The sequence below is a fragment of the Homalodisca vitripennis genome, unplaced genomic scaffold (assembly GCF_021130785.1).
Source record: "Homalodisca vitripennis isolate AUS2020 unplaced genomic scaffold, UT_GWSS_2.1 ScUCBcl_4510;HRSCAF=10722, whole genome shotgun sequence".
NCBI classification, from domain to species: domain Eukaryota; kingdom Metazoa; phylum Arthropoda; class Insecta; order Hemiptera; family Cicadellidae; genus Homalodisca; species Homalodisca vitripennis.
In genome coordinates this window covers 36,721-53,527 of record NW_025780629.1, presented here as the reverse complement: position 1 = coordinate 53,527, position 16,807 = coordinate 36,721, and the positions used below count along the sequence as shown (strand labels likewise).

Here is a 16,807-nt window from a genome sequence, read left to right as displayed (position 1 = left end):
AGTTTTGTAAGGTATAAGAATCAGTTTATAAATAAAATATACCTCAGCACCCAGCAATATTTCTGTGTATCCGATAAGAGAAAGATATTAACATATTTATTTACTTTAAGTGCGATATGCATGATTTGAATACGAGCGCTTTTCACCTCTCTTTATCACTTATAAAACGGCTGAATACCACGCATTATGCATACTTAGATACTTACTATAACAAACAAGGACTTTCCTGTATTTTCTCTTCGTTTATTCCAATCTATGTCCTATTTGTGCAGAAAAATAGCAAGCTATAGAACATAGGTGTTAAAGAGTCTTTCAGGATGATCCGGCCGATTTTTGAGCCCTTACTCTCACTTGTGTAATAGAGTCCTTAAAAAATAGAATTTAACACCGAAGCAAATTTCCGCTGCCCTCCTCTCAACCCCGTACGGGAGACAGATAGCCCCCACTTCTAACCACCCTAACAGATTGATTTTGTCCAAGGTAGAGCATCAAGTCAGACACAACGGTGTATCTGTTGCTTCTAAAAATTCCTTCTCTTGATATGGCATTGCATGCGTGCCAACGTATCTGATTATAGCTGGCTAGAAAGACGTTTTAATTCGAGTGTTATTTATTATGTGTTAGAAGTGGTTGATTTTATTTATGTGCATTCTACTCCAAAACTTCGATTATATCGTTTCTTATCTATAAATAAGTAATTACATAATGTTTTGGACGAATACTACAAATTAATAAATGTGTAGATTTATGTAAATTATTAATAATATGTCTCGCTTCTTTAAAATAAGCCTATTCTTATTTTGAAAAACATAGGAACATCGGCTTTTTTAACTCCAGCCTTTGCAATAAATCAGTTCTAAGCACGCGTATAAATATAATGTATCGTATTCTAGTTGAAATTGTTGGTGAACCAAATATTCTTAAAATGGCTGCGTAAATTACGTAACTGCAGATCGTCAGCTTCAATTACTAGAGGCATATAATTAAGTCCAAGCATTGAGATACAGAACAGACAGCAAATACATTTTTGTAAGAAAGGACAAGAAAGATATTCTCATTCCTTATTTTAGCCTCTCTAGACTAAATATAGCCTAATTGTATTTTTATATTATCATAATAGGGTAGAGTACGATAAGCGGACCCGGTTTTTTATATTGAAGAATGAAACCACCGATACCTAATATTCGGATCTCAAATCATAGACTATCAATCGATATAAGTATTTATAGTCCTCAATAACAATCACATGTTTTAAATTAAAACCAAATATAAACCAAAATTAGGAAACCTGAAGACGACCATATTTGCTCCTCTCACAGTTAGGTCTACAGTTGTTTCTTTCCCACAAATTTCACAATCTCGGTTTTTCGGTACGAGTCCAACATGTTGAAGCCACGTAAAACATGTCTTATCATCTTTCAAAGCAATGTCGTGTAATTTTCAAAAATTGACTGCCATTTTAATAATCTAATGTTACTTATGTAAAATTGAAATATTACCTTACGTGTATTATTTGAAAGTGTTTACAGCTGTTGATGTAGATTATTTAAGTTAATTATTCAAAATAATTAATCAGTATCGATTGATTATATCAATGGTTATGATTAAGTAATATCGATCGCCAATTTCGATATAATAAACCGGGCCCGCTTATCGTACCCTACCTTCATAATATATAATATGAAGGATAAAGAAGTTATTGTTTATCGTTAAAGATTAACTGTACAGATAATATTAATGGTTATTGTGATCTATAACACCTACAATAAAAAAATTGCCAAAATATTTACACCTATGATAGGGGATTTTACGATCTATAATAACCATAAGTTTCTTTAGAGTTAATAAACCTAACCACTGATTACAACTCTCAAATCATTCTTGTATTTTGAGTTAAAAATATAATTTTTTTAACATAATTTTAATTTTGGCTATTTTTATAAGCACTTAACTCATTTAAATATAGCATCTTGATATGAATAGCACTGCCTTCGTATTTTGCTAACTTCGTTTTACGTTCATCCCCAAACCTCATCAATAGAATGTCTCTTTTCATTTTACCTATTGGTTATTGTTATGGTCAGAAGATCATTGTTTTTATTGGTACGTTTCTTGAATAAGCCTAATACAATAATTAATTAAATCTAAATGCGGTATCATTCTGCCTAATTGTTTTACTAGGATAATTTAGGCAGAGTAATTTATGTTTTGTTTTACTCTTAAGGTATAATTAATTGATGGTTCATATGGCGTATTTCATTTTATATTAATGAACTATGCGTACGCTTATCGACTTAATATAGGTATAATTGAGCTTCATATACTTTATAACACGCCTTGCATATAGTTAGACAATATGTCAAATGTTAAACTTTTTAATATGATTGTACACAATTTGTTTGAACATTTATTTATTCTGCGATTTTCTCGTTGCTATTGTGGTTACCCATAAAACCAATTAAAAAAAGCTAGTTAGCGCTCAATTGAATCCCCTAGACTGACATGCACAATCATCAAATTATTGTATAGAAGTAAATCTTCATGTAAAATCTCAAGTAAAGGTCAGTGCATTCTCGACATATGCAGACAAAAAAATGTTTTCGAGTTCCTCGGGTGGAAAATTCCACTAACACCTAACTTCATCAATTCAATATTATTAGGATCAGACTCAGTCGTACCTATAAAATAAGATATATTCCAAAATTCTGCTTTCAGAAAAGTGGAGAAAATGGTTCGACCTAAACTAAGTATAGTTTCAGTACGACTGGCTGCTAGAAAGTTGCTGTTACAAAACTTTGCTTTTCTCATACAAGCATTATACTTGATAACAACTTCATTTTATTTTCATGGTTTCAAAAATATCTTCTTGAAAAGTATTTATCCTTAATATTATTTTAAAACTGGATTTTAGTCTTCCATATCTTATACAGTTATCTACTGTGTATGCATAAAAAAGAAGTGTTTTATCCATATAACAATAAATTCGTTATTTAACCACATGTACACGATCGGACATTTATCAATAAACGTAGTTTATAAGAAAACTCCAAAATAAATAGTTGTAAGTCAAAACCAGCCCCGATAATACTTGTGTTGAAGAAGCTATTGTATCTAAAGTAACTATATATATTATATTGTAATTGAGAGGCGATATGTTACACTTAAAATAAAAATATATTACAACCTGTTGTGGAATGTACAATAAATTATTTATACAGCTTGCTACTATTTCATCAATCGAAACTTGAAACTGCATTGTTTACCTTCATATATGATCGAATAATAACACGTTTTGAAGAGAAGCATCAACCAACAACATTTTTGTGCTGGTGGTCACAATAATGTTATCTGATTCTATTTTACACTTTGTTGAATGCAGAAATACACACATACAAGTCTTGAAAATCTAATTTCATCCAAAAGTGCCAACTTCTGTCTGTTTAAATTCCCTTTCTGTCTTAGATAATTCAAGTGCCATAATTATAGTTTGCCCTTTTGTCCCGATGAAGAAAATATATAACGTACGTACGACAGAAAAGGTACTGCGGTAGAACTGAATTGATAATGGCCTACTAAATTAACAACCGGTCTAATTTATTTAGGGATCCACAGTTGAGTTTATGTTCTTACACTGACCAAAAAAATAAATACACATTAGGATTTGAGATCCAATTTTGAATAAAAAGACTACTTGAATCAATGCTGTTGCTTTTGTTCTGATTCCGGTTTAAGAGGAAGAGTGTGCCAAACCTTCGATACTCCATAAGCTACACATAATGCCAAGGGAGCTAACCAGTTTCGAGTACCTTACGTGCAAACATTCAAAGCTATGGTAATTAAAGGGGGTTTAAATAGTATTTCCAATACATTAGCTGGTTCATTCGTCACTGCAATATTAAGTAAAAATTATATAGTAACTCCGTCTTGTAATGTGCGTTTCAATACTCATTAAGCACCGTATCTATAATATTTTCTAAAATTTAAATATAAGCACATATTTCTGCCTCTTTGATGAACTTCAGCTGAAAGTACAAACAGGTGTTAAGCGTCAGTTCACCTTGGATTACGTGTCGTAAATATTATAATTATTTTCCTGAATTCTTAAATATTCTGTAATACATTTATAACTTTTCACTTCTTATAAAGTGAAAAAATTCACTTTCTTCAGAAAATGTAATGAAAAATTTCTTTATTAGAGGTGAATTTAGGACTATAAAATCCTCTGCTACTTAGCCTCAAAAAGAAATTAATAACATATTTACATTTATAACTAAATATAAATCCATTTATTTAAAACTATAATAATTTAAAATTATATATAAAATAATCTTAGTGACAAACAATTTTTTACTTAGAGATTAAGACTTACAATTAAATACTAGTTAGAATCTGAAACGATATTCAGCAATTCATAATGATATGTCATGGGTGTGTCTTTAGTAAACAAGAGCACATTTTTGGTTAATGTACGTCATCTAAAGAGTTTTGAGCTGCAGACGATGCCACTCATTGCGTCCACGTCAGCACTGACCTCAATATTGCAGTTCGCTGTCTTTCTTAATATAAAATATAAGAGAATCTTCACTTTCATAACAAAACATTCTCCTCACCGAGATTAACAAAAACTCATCGTCACGGAAATTAATAAAACTTTGGATTTCTAATATTTTTTTAGAGGTAAGAATACACTGAAAAGCTACATTTTTGAGTACCTTCGAAATACGATATGTTTCAAAATAACTTAATGACAATACATTAATTTTAAACTATACCTGAGAACCTGATTAAAATTAACCAATAGTAACTCATGAAAAGTACAAAATAAAATTATTAAACATTATATTATTACAAAAATTCCTCCCAAATTTTTTCATTATAAGTATAAACAATTACAATTTATACAAAAAATATATATTTCATAAATGTATTGTAAACTTTTTATTAATAATATTTGAAAACAAAATATACGTTTAATCTTTTATTCATTTACGTTTTTATTATATAAATGCTTTAAAAACATCTTATTAAATATAGAGTACAACAATATTTGTTTCTTTTCAAAATTTGCAGCGATTAAAAAAATACATCAACATTAACATATTTACAATATTTGACGTTATTATTATGAAATACTTAATTAACCTATTAATAGCGATGAACTCATTTCTCTCATTTTATTTTCATGGTTTCAAAAATATCTTCTTGAAAAGTATTTATCCTTAATATTATTTTAAACTGGATTTTAGTCTTCCATATCTTATACAGTCATCTGTGTATGCATAACAAAGAAGTGTTTTATCCATATAACAATAAATTCAAGTCGTAAGTCAAAGTAAGTCGTACATAGCTGGACATTTACTGTACAGTAGTTTAACAAGTTGGCTGCAACAGGCGCATTAGTGCGAAGTATTTTCGGGACACTTAGTCATGATAACGCTATAGATCCGCAGTGAAGGTATGAGAGTATCCTGACCAATTCAGTCCGATGACGATGATCTGAAGGGGAGGGTTGCATTGAGTCCAGTTTTCATTAAGTCCAGGTCTGAATTTCCAGCAAAAAACTACATTAAATAAAGTGCTTGTTTCATAAAGTCCAGTTTTCACAAAGTCCAGGTCTCTAATATTAATTTAAAATATAACACAGTTTCATAAAGTCCAGGTATCACTGAGTCCAGGTCTGAAATATTATTAAAATACGCAGTCTCAGTAAGTCCAGTGGCATAGAGTCCAGGAGTACAGTCTAAACCAGCAGTTGGACATCCATTGCCGCGTGCAGCTGCAGGTAGTTTGCGTCGTTCACCTGCAGGCGCGTTTCATAACTCAGATTAATTATACCTTAATAGATTTGTTTTTAAGGTTGGTTTCGCTTTATTTACACTTTTAAAATAGTGCTTGATTTCAGTTATAACTGAAATTAATTTGTAGCATTTACCATGGAGAAATATTTTTTTACACAATATACGAGTATTGTGTATTGTACTGCATCTCTCTAGTCAACAAACTCCAGATATACTGTACCGAATATCTGAAAGTGTAAAACTAAAAAAATTAAATATTATTAAATGTTGTGAATCTGTAGTTTGTACCCAAATAAACAACACACACGTAACATACCTTTGTGATTACGAATACAATGTCTGAATGTTCACGGTGTCCGTTTCATGTCCGTTCTTAACGACTACAGTGATGCAATGTTAGGTTACGAATTGTATTATCCGTAAGTATATTTGGACTTTTATTTATACATTTTAATTTTGGAAATAATCTAGTCAATTCAATTGCTAATCAGTGGTTTTATTATATATCGATATCCATTTGTTGACTTACTTTTACCAGTGATTTATTGCATTTGATGACATAAATATTCAATTGCTTGTATATTTATATAATTGAAGCATATGTACCACTTTAAATATAAACTTTCAAGCTTTTGAAATTTAACAGCAGTAGGAATTGTTTACATGGAATTTAATCAAGGAGTGATTTTGAAGAAAAGCTTTAATGGTTTCAGTAAAACAGAGGAAACTATATGACTATTTTACACCCCCGTGATAAACGGATGAACGTCGATGTCCGTCCATTCGTTTGCTTACGGCCGATACTTATATTCTCAAAAATATGGAAGGACATTTTTCTGAACACTTTTCTTTGGCTATCAGTTAACGACTTATATGAAAATATAACCCTTCTATTTCATAGGAATGATATGTATGCTGTATGTATGATATCAAATACTGAGTGCCGACCGTTTAGTTATGAAATTATGAGGTATACAAAAGGGTAAGTTTGATATAGACACCACATAGTATGCCTATATGCTATATGTAAACAATGGCGGGTCTAACAATTAAAAAAAAAATTCCACTCATTTGTGGGCAGGGTTGGGTAAAATGGGTGATGGCAGGCAGTATAATGTATAGGATTATATAGTGAAATTCTGATTATATAGATTTTGACATACAGTTAGACTTAAGAACCCTAATAAACCCGATTTAATCTTGACATTATAAAATATTATTTTAATGTTAGGCATTTAAGAAATTTTACGCAACAAAAGTAGGCCTATTTGGTGATTAGAAACAGTGAAGTACAGTGTGTATTTTAGTTTTAACAGTATATGTAGCTACGCATTTGAATTTATTTTTTTTTATTCATATTCTAAATTAATGTTAATTCAAAATTCTATCCTGACTACAGCTTAGGAAAGCTTCATCTTGTCCTCTTTTTATTCCATTCATAAATGTTTAGATTTCGCCTTAAATATCATAAAAATAAATATAATTTTAACATTTTTATTTTTATATATTTTAAAATTGTATTAACACACAAAATATGTGTGCAACATGTAACTAGTATGCAAAGCTTTTATTCCAAGGTTAAAAAATTGTGATTTCATATTACTACTTAAGTAGGTACTGGCATCATATTTAGATGATTTTGCAAGCAAAACTTCTTCTCTTGATCTGATCAGGTGCTGAATCTACCCTTCTACAGGGATCCAATAATTTTATCTTACCATTCAGATAACACTCATGTAAGAATATCTCTGAAGACAATGCATAGTGATAACATTCAATAGCATACCAAACATCTGAAATCTCACCTCACCACACTAGGTCAGGAACTTCATTGGCTACAACCCATGTCCAGTATCACTTCTTACCTGTAGCTAAAAGCAGCACTCCACACATAACTAGGAATATATCAAAGAAATGTCACCGGAAAAAACTGTAAAATTGAGTTTTATTGGATAATCATTTAAGTGATGAAACTCACTTTACTACTCACTAATTAATAGTAAATTCTATCTCCAGGAGTAAGGGATTCCAATAAATATGCAAGTCTAGTTTAATAAATTCGTTTAATCATACAAAAATAAAAATTTACTTAATAAAATCACCAGTTATTAAATATTTTATTACCCCCGTTTAACTTTTTAAATTTTACCATTTTAGATTAATCAGAATATCATAATTTAAATAATTACAACAAAAAGATTAATCAGTTGAAAAAGACAAATTAGTTAGAAAAAATTATATAAAATTATTGACTCTATTATGAAATTAAAATAATAAAATACAAAAATAAAATTTTAAAATTATGTTTACTATATAGTAATCATAATATAAGAATGAATGGTTGATATATTGCGAATTATTCCATATTCAAATATCAATCGTATTTTCTATGCATTCTGTTGGATGTTTGAGACATGTGCTGTAACATCTTTAAAATAATTGTAAATATTCTAGTTTTCTATTAAAATTTGCTGTAAAAAGACAGGAATTTCTACAGCTACTGTACTCAAAAAGGAGGTACATAAGAACAAAGGCTGGTACGAATTTAATACAAGAACTGTTTTGTTAAATTAAACTGTACTTGGTGTATATAAGTGATTCTGTTCACTTTAGAACTTTATATAGTGTGACTAGGTAGTTTTTCTAGTTGTGTTAACAAATGAAGATTATATGCACATTGAAGCATTTTACAATGTTAATTTTCTTCCTTGTCTGGACCAAAGATACAATATAAGGTAGTGCTACAGTCCAATACTTCCCTTTGACACTTTCATGTACATTATACAAGTGTAATATGAATTTTAAAAATCCATAGAATTTTAAGCAGTAAGTAAGCACTATTAGACTTATTACTTTTATAAAATGTATTTGGTATTAGTGATGTTGCTCACTTAAACATTTCATGTTGTTACTAACCTGTTTCTTTTTCAGGTAGTGTTTAAAAATAAACCATGAATGCATAACTAATGAAGCATTTATTAATGATAATTTTCTTACCTGCTTATACCAACCATATACCGTAATATGTAAAATTGCTCACATTTAAAGTCCAGTTATCTTATTAGGACTGATGTACACTGAATTTAATACAATACATTCGTAAACTTAAGAAAAATTAAACACAAATAAACGTCTTAATTTCATAAACTTAAGTTATACCATGAATTTATACTGCTCACTTCAGTATTTAATTTAGTCACAAAACAGTTTCAGATAGTTTTTACAAATAAACAGCAAATTTGGAAACGTTGATGAATTATAGTTTTAATAGTAGTCTAACAAAAGATACCATATGTTATATTGCTCACATTTACTTTAGAATATCCCTCTTGGACCTTTTTAATATACACATACAGTTTTACATAGAATAAGTAATATTCACAACGTCTTTAAAAGGTAAATACTGTTAGATTTCTTACTATTATAAACCTTAATTAAACCATGAATTTATACTGTGGTCTCTGACCAGTTTCAGATAGTGTTCAGAAATAAATCATAAATGTACAACACCTGTTAAAGCATTTATAGTACAAGTACAATATGTGATTAGGCTCACATTTGCAATTCCATTCCTCTTTTTGACCATTTCCATGTACACCATTCAGAAGTAATCTGAATATATAACATTAGTAGGACCTTTACAAGGTAAACAATGTTAAGAATTTTTACCTTCATAAACTAAAGTCATGCCATGAAGTGATACTGCTCACTTCAGAAATTCATTTGAAACCACTGGTCAGTTTCATGTAGTGTTTACAAATAAATAACAATTGCACTTCAAAATTTGAAGCATTATACAATATTCCATTCCTCTCTTTGACCATTTCCATGTACACCATTCAGAAGTAATCTGAATTTACAACATTATCAGGATCTTTATAAGGTAAACTATGTTTGAACCTTTACCTTTATAAACTAGAATTATGACATGAAGTTATACTGCTTACTTCAGAAATTCAGTTGAGACCACTGGTCAGTTTCAGGTAGAGTTTACAAATAATAACATGAAATGCACTTCAAACGTTGAAGCATTATACAATATTAATTATCTTTATTGCCAGGACCCAATTATGTGATTTTGCTTACGTTTACAATTCCATTCGTCTCTTTGACCATTTCCATGTACACCATTCAGAAGTAATCTGAATTTACAACATTATCAGGATCTTTATAAGGTAAACTATGTTTGAACCTTTACCTTTATAAACTAAAATTATGCCATGAAGTTATACTGCTTACTTCAGAAATTCATCTGATACCCCTGGTAGGGTTCATCTGTGTTAGGTAGGGTTACAATCACAAATAAAAATTAAATCCCCTTCAAACGTTGAAGCATTATCTAATATCAATTATATCAATTGTTAGGACCCAAAGTAAAATATGTGATTTTGCTCATATTTACAATTCCATTCCTCTTTTTGACATTTTCATGTACAATATGGAGTAGAAATCTGAATATACAACATTAGCAGATCTTTATAAGATAAACAATGTTATAAGTTTTTACTTGTATGATCTAAAATAATGCCATGAAGTGATACTGCTCACTTCAGAAACTCATTTGATGAAGCCAGTTTCTGGTAGTGTTTGCAACTAAATATGCACTTCTAACATTGAATCATTAAACCATTTTAATTATCTTAATTGTCAGGACCTAAAGTACAATATCTGATATCGCTCACATTTACAATTCCATTCCTCACTTTGGCCATTTCCATGTGTATTAAACAGTATAAATATGAATATAAAACATTAGCAATACGTTTATAAGGTAAACAATGTTAAGACTTTTTACCCTTATAAACTAAAGTTATGCCATGAAGTGATAATGCTCACTTCTGAAATTCATTTGATACCACTGGTCAGTTTCTGGTAGTCTTTACAAATAAAGATTAAGTGCATTTCAAAAGTAGACATCTTATACAATTTAATTATCCTTATTGTCAGGACCTAAAGTACAATATGTGATTTTGCTCACGTTTACAATTCCATTCCTCCCTTTGGCCATTCCCACATAAATTATACAGTAGTAATCTTAACATACAACATTAGAAATACGTTTACAAGGTAAACAATGTTAAGACTTTTTACCTAGGTATATTAATCAAAGTTTTGCCATGAAGTGATCCTGCTCACTTCAGAAATTCATTTGATACCACTGGTCAGTTTCAGGTAGTGTTTACAAATATTATAAATGGACTTTTAGAATTGTCAGTCATTTGACAAGACCAAAAACATGGCATGTTATTTGGTCACATTTTAAGTTTTATTAATTTAATTGGCCTTATTATTGTCTAAATAAAATAATACATTGTTAACAGATGTAGTATATTTCAAAACTATAACCCTCTCTTTCGTATTGATTGTGATTAATTGTGTAAGATATAAATGTATTTTTCTTACTTCTCTATACTAAATATTTAATATGTAATACTGCTTAAATCTATATTCTATTGATCTTTATGATTAGAGGTAAAAGGACTGTTTACAGCAGTGCGTTGATTATCTGAAAAAATTGGTGCAAGATGGTTTTTGTATTATAAAATTAAATAGGAACTGTACAATGAAAAATTCAACAAATAATAAAACAGTACAAATTTAACCTAAAAGAAAAAGTTAAACATGTTTGTTTGCTTAATTGTTAACAGCCGTTTTTTTGCCATGTTGATTGTGCACAGCTCTATTCAGCATGCGTTCCTGCTGGCCCATCCACCCATACCCAGTTCACCTGCAACAAATATTAATCCTGTTGGTGGTGTAATACAGTATTCATTCAGAAAATTAGCTACTGGTGGCTTTTTCTATATTAATTAAAACTCTAGCTGATGCTATCAAAGTTGTTACATAATATTTTTATTCAATCGCCTTTGTGTATTTTTTTAAATATGTTCAGCTCTTGATATTGGCCCATCTTAAATTAACAGGTTTCTAAAATGTTTTCTAACAGCCTAAATGAAAAAAGGCAGTAAACTTTAACTCTATGGCTGTTCACAATTTTATAAATTTTTACTGAATGTAAATAAAAAACACGAAATTTTATTTGTATTGACAATTTCACTATCTACAAATAGGTATATACATATGTAATATATAAAAATAAAAGCACTACAGCAAATTTATTGCACAACGATGTTGGCATGAAAGAGTATTCCACAAAAACAGGAATGACAATAAATCTTTGTGAAACAGCTAAAAGGTTAACATTCCTAATACAAACCAGTTTGTCATCAGATAGTTTTAAAATAAGCCCAGATACACATACTGGGCAGAAACCCCTTGGAGATGCAGAAAACAAATATAAAATAACCCTTTGAAACATCACTGTATTGCTTATGAGGTTGTTAGCTGTAACTGACAACCTTTTAGTACATACAAAAGCTTAGTTTAAATAGCTTTTTCCTTTCGTTATTTAATAGTAAATATGAATAATTTCAATACCAATCTGACAAGTTTTCATGTATCAATTATACTGTTTTATTCGATTAATTTTATAATTATTTATAGATTTGTCATTAAATCTTTTCACGAAGTAAGCATAAAATAAGAGTAACATTAAGAAATACTCAGGAAATAATGAAGGAAGAATAGCTGATACAGCAAGATGAATAGCTGCTAGCTTCCAGGTCACTGATTGAAGATCTCTGAAGATGTCCTTCACATGGAGGGACAACAGATGAGTAGTTTCAGGAAGTAAGTAAGGAACAGAAGGCAGCATCCCGGCAAGATCCTGGGCAAAGAATTTATATAATTTTGACCACAATATTCTCGCCAGTTCACACACTGTTCTCTAACCTAAATAATCAAATTAATGTTAACAACATGCAAGAGGTGGCACCCAAGGACAAATTGCCGCATTTGTCGAAATCTAAAAGTATTATTATGATTAAACAGATAAGCAACTTGGGAACTCATTCTATCTTCTCATATATTTCTTCGTGATCCCTAATTAAAACGTTATTGTTCCCTGCACCCAATTCGGCAAAATTTCCTGATGCAAACATTTAAAATTAGAGATACAATCACTCACTTACAATACATTCACACATTTTCCATATTGTTCTTTTAATTTAATTTTTTTATACAATCTTCTTTATTTATGCGCTTAAAAAGTACGTACAGTTAGCTCAAACGCGACATCCCGCGTAGTGTTAATTTTCCAGTAAATTCAGCAGTACTTTCATGTTTTAATTGACACACTGTTATTTACAGATGATTAAAGTAGTTTATTCTGAGACACAATGGGTCAAACAAATCACTCAGATTTTTTAGAAGATTTCCTATTGAAGAAAAATATAAAAACATATAACAGGAATTATGTTTTGATACAAATAATAGTCCTGTGAAGAATGTACAGCACCCCAATATAATATTTTACTTCATAATCACTGGTATAGCAAAAAATAAATACAATTTTATTAATTTAATATTTAAAAATTACTAAATATTTATTTCCTATAAATGAGTACAATGAGTCTGTATCGTTTCGTTCCCACGAGAATCTGCAATTACGCGACTCGCTGGAAGTTCACTATCTATGGAATTTCCGGTCCATGAGAGGTTTTAGCAGTGATCGCATGAGCACGCTGTATTTAAAAAGAAAGCACTTTTAGATTGCCTATGATATCGATCTTTCCTCCTACGTATTTAACTATGGTTAATATTTTATGAAATATTGGACTTATTTAGTATATTTTATTAAATTTTTAACAAATGCAATATCGGTCAAATAATTCCTTCAACTCTTTAGTTTACAAGGTGTACATTGTACAAATTCTCATAAGTGTGTACTCCAATAATAAATTCAAGACACTTGAGGATGGTGTGCATGTAAATAGTTAAACTTAGTAAGTGAATACTGGACCTAAGAAATAATTTTTAAGGTGGTTACTGAATCTCTACATCAAATATTGGTTTGTTTAAAATAATGTATATCTTGGTCTATGCTTATGTTAAAATGTAAAGCCAAACTCCTTGTAGACCATCCTCCATTAGATGTGAAGACTACCTTAAAAACTATTTCTTTATTCCAGGGCAACATGACAAAAAATGATAGTCACTTCAAAACGTAGATTTATAGGCGCAGTAATGATGCACCAAGTTTTATTGTTTTACCCGTAATCCTTAGGGCTAAATCAAGCTTATCAAGGACCCTTTTTACAACCGCTGTGTGGTGTGGTTTGTGTTTGGAATGCAATTGGAAAAGAAATTTCTCACGGTGTCCTTTACAAAAATAAAGTTGTATATATCTGTTGAGAAATATAAATAAAATTTATCTGAAACTAATTTCACCAAAACCCAATAAACATAGGCTACCAAAATAACTAAAAAGCGTTACTCGAGGCCGCCAGTCTGTAACCTGAATATTAGTGTACCCACACATTTGCTAAAGCAGTAAATAAAATTTGGTTTCAAAAAGCTATTGTAAACTTCCCCTTCCAGCATAGTTTGAAGTAGGTAGATTTTGTGACAAATGAATTACGTAATAATAATTGCATACATGATCTATGTGATAACATCCTAAAAATCATTCATGAGATAATTTTCAAAAACTTAACTGTATATTTAAATAATAGTTTATCAGATTACACAATATTTTGATGTTATTTGAAAATACTAATTAAGTTATATGGAGTATCGAAAATGTTAAATACGTTCTACACTAAACTGTAGTGTTCCATAATTGTTCTATTTGCAGCAAATTCTTCAATTTATATATAAAAAAATTTTGTTTCACGTTGTAACTGTTTTTCCTTTGCATTAATAAAAATTGCGTTAATATCTCCGTAAAGAAATAAATAGGTAGACCTTTTACAATTACCCTAACAGGAAAACTCTTATTATTTTGATATCGTTACTTCAATGTATGTTTCCAATATCAAAAATTCCTCATTCCCTGTTCATAATTTTTAATCTTGATTTACAAATAGGCAACAGAATATGCTTAATATGTACAAGACAACATATTGGCAGATCAGATTGGTCAAGAAAAGGCCGACCACACGGTGTTATAAACAGGGCCCCAGGGCCGTTAAGTTGTTAAATTAAGTTTTATACACCTGAAAGAAGATGGTAGAATTAAATTCTTGAGATGTGGTGATAAACTTTTTGAAACATATTATAATGCGAAATGTCTGAAATTCTATCATCCTTTCAAATCATTCATCATAAATAACCAAATTTAAACAAGTTTAATACTTACTTCGAATTCATTGCAACCTTAAATACACTGCAAATTCTTCTTGAATTACTTCAGTACTACTCATGACTTTTTATTAATGCTGAAAATTTGCTAGGATGTTTATAAACATCCTACAATACATTTTTGCAATACAATCATTACAATACATCACAATACATTACATCATTACAATACATTTTTGTAGTATGTCCAAAAATAACCAATCATTCCATTTAAACATAATCCAAAACTGTATAATCATATTTATTAATTTCTTTGGTTTTGATTGCTTTCTATTATTACAGAGAACAGGTATTTTAATTTGTAGATTGTGTTGACTTATCACTTATCTTTTTATAAAGGTTTTGAAAATGTGAAGTATTTATTTTTAAATGTTACAAGGAAAAGAAACTGTTATAAAATGCAATTTTCCTAAAAGTATCTATTAGACATTTAAAATAGTACTAAACATTAATACAGCAATACTTTTCTAATAAGGTTTTATAAACAAATTATTTAATCAAAAATTTAACGGTGGTCATAAATAAATTTTTATACTGGCTGAAATGTTTCTAACATTCTTGTATATGCATATTTAAACCAACCGGTATTTCAATATTAATTTTAATTAAACTAATGTAATTATTTATTTCTGCTCGTTATGAAACCTTTGGTGTTGAAAGGCCTCGTCCAAAAAATAATCCTTATTGGAAAATTATTGTTTTATTAAAATTTGGTACTATTTTTAATTTCTTTCCTCAATGGCTCCAAGAGTCTTCAATCTAAGACACATTTTTAAAACTACTAGTCCTATTAACTTTAAAATATTAAATAACGAAAGAGTAAGTCAGACCACATGTTAAAATTTCATGTTATTGTACTGAAATTAGTTTACAAATCGGTTAAGTATCTATAAATTGAGCTAGTACTAAGTTATATTGGGCTTGACATAAATTACTTTTACATTTATTAATTAAATACATTTATCTTACTACACTAAGATAAAAATCACTAATTTACTTACCTTGAGATGATCGGACAACGCTGTAAGTACAAAGAAGCCTTGAATCTCATGACCCCACTGTGAAATTTAGTTGAACGTTTTCCATGTCGTCGGGTAAGATCGCCAGACCACAGGCAGGTTGAAGTCAACAGCGATTAACCAAAACAAGCCTCACCCAACCGTGTTGTGCAACCGCGCTAATAACTGCAACCCAACTATCACAACACAATCGCGCTCGGTCTCAACGACTGACTGTGACTGGTGACTGCTCAAAGCTAACGCCAGCTGTCACCTCACTAAACCTGCGCGTGCCCTACTGCGCGTTTGAAAAGATATCCTCCATTTCTCTCTCAGTCCCTTTAACTCCGAGTGTCCGAGATAAAATAATTTCTTGTCTCTCCAGTCAATCTGAGGGTTTAACTGAAACTCATTGTTAATTATTTGTAATACCTTTTCCTTCTATAAAGAATGGCTATTTTGCGTACCTTCTATACTACATTCCATGTTTGACAAGAATTCTAAGTAAAGCACTCCATTCTTCGTAAACTACGAGTATTATGTATTACTTCTGTAAATATTACATGTTATACCTTTATTGGCTTAATATGACTACAAAGTATTTATTTAAGTATGATTATTGCCTGTGGTATTGTGTGGTTACAATTGTCATATGAAATCTGATTCATCGCATATCTGACTACAAAAATTGTAGATTCACAGCCCCATATTTCACAGCATTTAAAATAACCACACCGTTCATAGCCTTAATTAATTATGTCTTGATATCATCAAAGGTAATTTAAGAATAATCAGGCTTTCCCTACAAAC

General features: G+C 30.0%; 1 long non-coding RNA gene across 2 annotated transcripts; it reads right to left on the bottom strand.

The window, feature by feature from the left end:
* Positions 1-11,378: 11,378 nt before the first annotated feature.
* LOC124372974 lies at positions 11,379-16,332 on the bottom strand. Of its 2 annotated transcripts, XR_006923384.1 has the most exons (3): positions 16,001-16,332; positions 12,362-12,525; positions 11,379-11,526 (listed from the first exon to the last, which is right to left on the bottom strand). It is a non-coding gene; the product is annotated as an uncharacterized LOC124372974 (long non-coding RNA). The 2 variants fall into 2 exon arrangements; XR_006923383.1 differs by having other exon boundaries at positions 11,379-12,525.
* Positions 16,333-16,807: the final 475 nt, after the last annotated feature.